Source organism: Argopecten irradians, chromosome 8 (assembly GCF_041381155.1).
Source record: "Argopecten irradians isolate NY chromosome 8, Ai_NY, whole genome shotgun sequence".
Classification (NCBI taxonomy): Eukaryota; Metazoa; Mollusca; class Bivalvia; order Pectinida; family Pectinidae; genus Argopecten; species Argopecten irradians.
The window spans coordinates 13,990,773-13,997,194 of record NC_091141.1 but is presented as its reverse complement, the minus strand read 5'-3'; the positions used below and the strand labels follow the sequence as shown (position 1 = coordinate 13,997,194).

The 6,422-nt window shown below is 34.2% G+C and overlaps 1 long non-coding RNA gene across 1 annotated transcript; it reads left to right on the top strand.

Annotated features, from left to right (window-relative positions):
- Positions 1-1,025: 1,025 nt before the first annotated feature.
- LOC138328791 (uncharacterized) lies at positions 1,026-6,157 on the top strand. The gene is made up of 3 exons (XR_011209356.1): positions 1,026-1,335; positions 5,468-5,565; positions 5,924-6,157. It is a non-coding gene; the product is annotated as an uncharacterized lncRNA (long non-coding RNA).
- The last annotated feature ends 265 nt before the right edge of the window (positions 6,158-6,422 follow it).

Here is a 6,422-nt window from a genome sequence, read left to right as displayed (position 1 = left end):
TAGTGTATGCATTTCAGGAAACTGAAGATAACAGGATATTTATGTTATCTAGATAAACCGAAAACTGTAAAATATGTTGGAGGGACAACTGTATCGTGGTGCGTCACGACCGTGTTCTGATTTCCCTTCTACAAAGTGTTTGACGCTTAATTTAGAATGTAGTTATTCTTTGTGCTATTGAAGTACACTTTTTATATTTCATCATTTTATTTAGTATATGGTACTTTTTAAAAAATTCGAGCTTTGATATTTTGTGAAAAAATAATACATATGTATGATAAAAATAAACCTCTTGTTAAAAAAAAAAAACAAAAAAAACACAAGGAACAAAATCTGATATGGTACAAATACATCTCCAAAAGCAGATAATATTCAGAGTAGGCTGTAAATGACTTAAATGGGTAATCGCTTTTTGTGATCTTTGAAGCAAAACTACCGTTTTTTCAATTGTATTGTCAAAAATGTTTTTATTTTTGGAGGTCATATCGTATAGTATAGTGTTAAAAGCATGCTGATGACTAGAGCTTTTATGTTATTTTGGCATATTACTGAGCTAAACTTTGAAATCGAAATGTCTGCTTAAACAGTGTACATATATGTTTAACAATCATCCGAATCAAATTTCTGATTACAGTGGAAAGTTGAGAATATTTTAACGTAAATTGTTTATTTAAGTATATATGTAGTACATTTTAACGCCCTCAAAAGAAATGGATTTATATTTTATAGTAACATGACCAAACGACTATGATGAATAATGAAATGTTTCCCATGAAACAGAGTAGTTTCTATCCACAAAATACAATTTAATATGTTAATGATAGAAATGGTCCTTCCACTAACGTTTGGCAGATGAAGTAACAAGATTTCCAGGTATTCTCCAATAAAGCGGGACCATTTATTCAGACTACGCCTCTCCGCACAAAATCACCCTTCAACGAGAAACTGATATATAAGACGTTTCATATGCGCATGACAGAAACGAGAAATACCAATGGTTGAACAGACAGTTAGAAGTAAACGTTTATAAAAGGCTATTCACATTGTAGATTAGTATCACATCACATTATCGCCTTAACAGGTGAAATCTCAAAATAGACATCCTGTTCTCACTACAAAGCGGTCATTGATTTTCAACTAAATCGGGAATACTAATAACATACCAGATTTAAACGGCTGTCACTGCATTGGTTAGGTGGATAATAGAACTGCCAGACCGTCACCTTAGAACAATGCGGTATTATGCGCTCCTAATTTGTGTTTCATTATTTACATGTATGACAATTGTAAGGTCATCATCTGTGAAGACACGACAAATCTACAGAACAATCAGAGGTAAGTCCTGTTTACTTTATGGTAGATGTGTAATCTTCATTTAAATGTGTTTATTTTCAAGAGGTATAGTTCAATTATTAACTCTTGAAGAAATTCTACTTTCTTGTCGATGTTTGTTCTATATCCATCGCGTAATTGTCACTAGGCAATTAAATTACTTTCTCTTGCAGATGTCCTTCTGAAATGTCATTATTGTGAGTTATGTTTATGTGACGAGTACCTGAGCTTATCCTTCTCGCGTTTTTACAAGGAAATAACCCTCATCAAATCCATTTTCATATATACATATTTTATAAATCATAAACATCTTCATAAAAACAATGAAATAGGCCAATGTTTACTCTATATTTCGTATGATAAATATTGAACAGTTCTTCGAGAATTTTTATTGAATTATATTGCGAAGTGTATGCATCTAAGTCAAACTTGGCTTAACAACCTCTCTCTCTCTATAAACTCTACCTGCTCAATACGACCACTTTTTGGATCCCAAATGGTTGACCGGTGTAAAAGTGTATAAATTCGTATAACAGAGATGTCTTTGATGAAAAAATAATAAATCATAAAAAACAAAGAAAAGCAAATCCTTCAAACATAGTGGTCATTTTAAGAGTAGACTTTCAATAATGCAATTGAGTAAATCATTTGTGTACAAATGCGATCGCTTAATGAAAAAAACCCACTTCATTATGTACAAAGATATTATATTATAAAACCATTCAATGTTTTCTATTGTTTCACAGTTTGTGACGTAACCGATGTTAGCTGTTAATGAACCTTAAGATGGAAATGTCTTGTGAAAAATATGCATCCATACTGTGTAATACACATAATGTGTAATGTTCTGATATCAGTGGAAAGTCAAGATGTCGACGTAATGAGACCTGTACAAAATCATTTTTGGAATACTGAAATAACTTTACATTGATAATGTATAGCGTTTGTAATAACTACTGACATATATAGGTTAATTGTCGTAACATACCTGGTTTTAGTATACAGTTAAAGTATGGGGTTGAGGGATATAGCAAGTTTCTGGTTTCCCGAGACTTATCTATTTCCCGAGGCGGAGCCGAGGGAAATAGGCAAGTTCGAGGGAAACCGGAAACTTGATATATTATCAATCCCATACTTTAACTGTTTTTAATGTACCGATACATACAAAAGCTATAATTAGACTAAAAATATATTTCTCTCACAAGCTATATTCCTGTCTCGTAATACTGTCGCATAATACTAAATTTCCGAGACGTTAACCACTTACAGGTAGCCTAAATATATACATAACAACTGTACGTACATGTAGACATATAAAAGGTATTATCCTCTGACTCCATAGCATTTTTCACAAGCCACTCACTTAACAAGATAAACATGACGACGTGTTCGGTAACAGTTTCCGATCGATACTTACGTCGTCTGAGTACGTCAACGGAGATGGCGTGATCGGAAACTAGCTCCGCCAAATTGTTACGTCACCTAGCAACTAATGGCGTGATCGGAAACAAGTCCCGCCCACATCGAATCTGATTGGTTAAACGGAAATTGCCGAGTCCGGGTGTGTGCTAGATTCCAGGGGTGTGCTAGTTCGAAGACTAACACACAGCTGACCGAGGGTTTTGGAAAAAGTAGGGGGCTAGCCAATTTAACCAAGTAACTTTTATATAGCGTAAAAAAGTAAGGTTTTAGTTATTAAAACAGGGCCCATACATCTCAAAGTTTTCGTAAGTTAAGCCTAGTACTATTCAGGAAATTAATTATTTTGTATATTTTAAACATTGTGATACTGCTAAGGATATGCTTGATTGATTAATGAAGTGATCTGTTACAGGAATCATGTTCTAGCTCGTTTAGAGTGCAATGTTAATACCCTCAATGATTCTGAAACAAAATTACGTTAGGGGAAGCCGTTTTACTCCTATATATGCACTGAATATGAATATTCTATGACCTATATCGCATTTATTAGGTCACCTGAGACGAAGTCTCAAGTGACCTATTCTAATCGCCTTTTGTCCGTCGTCCGTCGTGCGTCGTATGTCCGTAAACAATTTACATTTTCGACTTCTTCTCCAAAACTGCTGAAGCAATTTCAATGAAATTTTGCACAAAGCTTCTAAGGCATAAGGCCAATCAAAATTGTGATTTTTATGGTCCCCACCCCCCAGGGGGCTGTGGGATTTCAAAAATCTTCTTCTCTACTTACAGATGTGGTAGAATCAAATACTCTTCATAGATAGAAAGGTCTCAAGGCCCTCTACAAAAAGTGTGAATTATATGACCCTGGGGTCTCAGATTTCCCCCTGGGGAAGGGGTTAAGTTTACTATAGTTTGCATTGGGAAAACACATTTTTGATCATTATTTGGTCATTTGTAATAGGAGATGAGTCAAATGTTGTCAGAATTATCGGTATGAGATGGCCATTTAATCCTATTAACAAATTTTCCTCATGACTGACCCACAGGGGCCTTAGGGGCGGGGTCAAATGGGGTCAAATAGGCTAAAACTTCAAAAATCTTCTTCTGAAATTCTGGAAATGGTAGAATGAAATACTTTTCATAAATAGAAAGTTCTTAAGGTCCTTTACAAAAATTGTGAATTATATGACCCTGACCCTGGGGTCTCACGTTTCCCCCTGGGGAGGGGGTCAAGTTTACTATAGTTTATATAGGTAAAACGCATTTATGAACATTTTTTGCTCAAAAAGGAAATGAGTCAAACTTGGTTAGAATTATTAGCCTGAGATAGAATTTTAATATCATATCCACATTGGTCCTGGCCGACCCCCTGGGGCAGAGGGGCGGGGCTAAAAAATTGTCAAATAGGCTAAAGCGTCAAAAATCTGGAAATAGTAGAATCAAATAATTATAGATGGAAAGGTCTTAAGGTGTTTTATAAAAATTGTGAATCATATGACCTTGGGGTCTCACGTTACCCGCTGGGGAGGGGTCGAGTTAACCATAAGTTTATATAGGAAAACACATATTTGTGAACATTATTTTCCCAATTTTCATAGGAAATTAGTCAAACTTGATTAGAATTATTAGCCTAAGATATAGCATTTTAACGTCCATATACGTCCTCGATGACCCCTTGGGGCCAGAGGGGCAGGACCAAACAGGGTCAAAATGATTAAAATTTCAAAAAACACCTCTAAGTTCACAGGTTTGATGGAAGCAAATACTCTTCATAGTCTAAAAAGTCAAATTTAATAATCACTGACCAACTTCAAGGCCCAGCATACAGTGTATTTATGTCTTTAATTTGTTTCATTATATATTCTAACTCAGGTGACCGTTAATGCCCACAGGCAGATAAGATACGCAGATATTTTAATGATGCCTTTGGTTCTAAAAGATACTCGAAATCTTCTAATTATTTCTGTAATTCCTATGTTCTTTCTAATTCCTTCTGCACGATTGCATATCAACATAATTACTTGACATTTAATTAATTAAGAGAAAAATCAAAATTGTCGGCTCATGACACAAGCTTTAGGATATTCGTCTGTATCTCTCGTTAAACAAATGTGATAATGTGGACAAGTTTGAAATATTACTTTAATCATCGTACTGATTATACAACCGATTTAATGACCGCCATTTTCCTTAATAACGAAGACCGATCTGCAGGTGACATCTGTAAACCATTTGCAAGAATATTTTGAATTCAACAATTATGTGTTAACTTGCATTATCTGTCGTAATGTAGGGATTGTTATAACTATTTCAGCTCATCTAGCTCAAACGATCTCAAAAATTCATCAACGTTAAAAGATTTCTGATAGTAATAAGCTGTATACATTATACATTACTTCCCGGGTTTGAAGTTTGCGGAAAATAATTTAACGGTGAATAAACTCAACTATTCAATAAACTAAGTCTATAAAGACATATAGAGGTCACCTTCCTCATATCCAGTACTTTGAACTGATATTAAGTATCGTTTGATCCGTTTTATTGTTAGGTGCTTCAGCTAGGTATTCACCAGTAAGGTAGAAATATGAAGTAACCAAATATAATAAGGCCAGCAATATCCTTACCATCGATGCATTTCAAAACCGAGATTCTGTCTCTTATGGTCAAATACAAATCAACAAGAAATTATTGGAATCATCTTTGATCATTTCAGAATGCCAATGTCCTCTACGGTGTCTCATTACCCTAAGACAGTGCTTGATCAGTGGAATGTGTCGTCTGTGTTCCCTCCCTAACTACGGCAAACGACAGGTAAACATCGCATCAGACGGTTTTAGCGTAAAATTTCCTGTAGGTCAATTTATATATGATTAAATATGTGTTGTTTAAAATCTTTTATTTAAGGATCTGGCTTAATTTAAAGAAAATGAGAGTATTGTTATCAATGCAAATACTGTAATAAAGTGTGATATATTGGTATTATGTGCAAAATGTATTAAAACGGTTATTTACAGCATTGGCTTAACCAATCATAAATAGATAACAAAATTGAATCTTTGCGTTATTTGAAAGTCTTCTTAACGACATATGTTCCAAGTTAGATGATATTCTTAAATGATATATACGAAATTAATTGATGGATTGATGGATTCAATTTTATCTTTGCCAGGTGAACGACAAAAGTCTGCACTTCAAACATCCTGAAGACGATCAGTCCTCCACGATGTTTGGTATGTGACTCTTCCAGTAAGGACGCACTCCTTTATCAATAAATGATCAGTTGACGTTCTATGGCAGACTCTTCAATAATGGCCTTTCTCTGTTACACTTTGTGTCAGCGGTACAATAATGTTATGTTATATTTGTTTAATGTGATGTCTCTGGTATAAAAAAGGAAATATTACGCACGTGTTGTTTTGTTGTATTTTCATTTATTATCATTATTATTGTATGTTTTTTTTTCTTGTATTTTCTATTTGTATTTTATAATCGCGAACCTATATGTCTAATGACCATAAAAGTACGAAAATATATCATTTTGCGAAATGAGTACTTCATTCCATATAGGAATGGACTTTTATCGCAATGCAAATAATTATGTTTGATATTTTTACACAAAGAAAAATTTGTAACCGCGGATTTCCTACATGGTTCCGGAACCTATTATG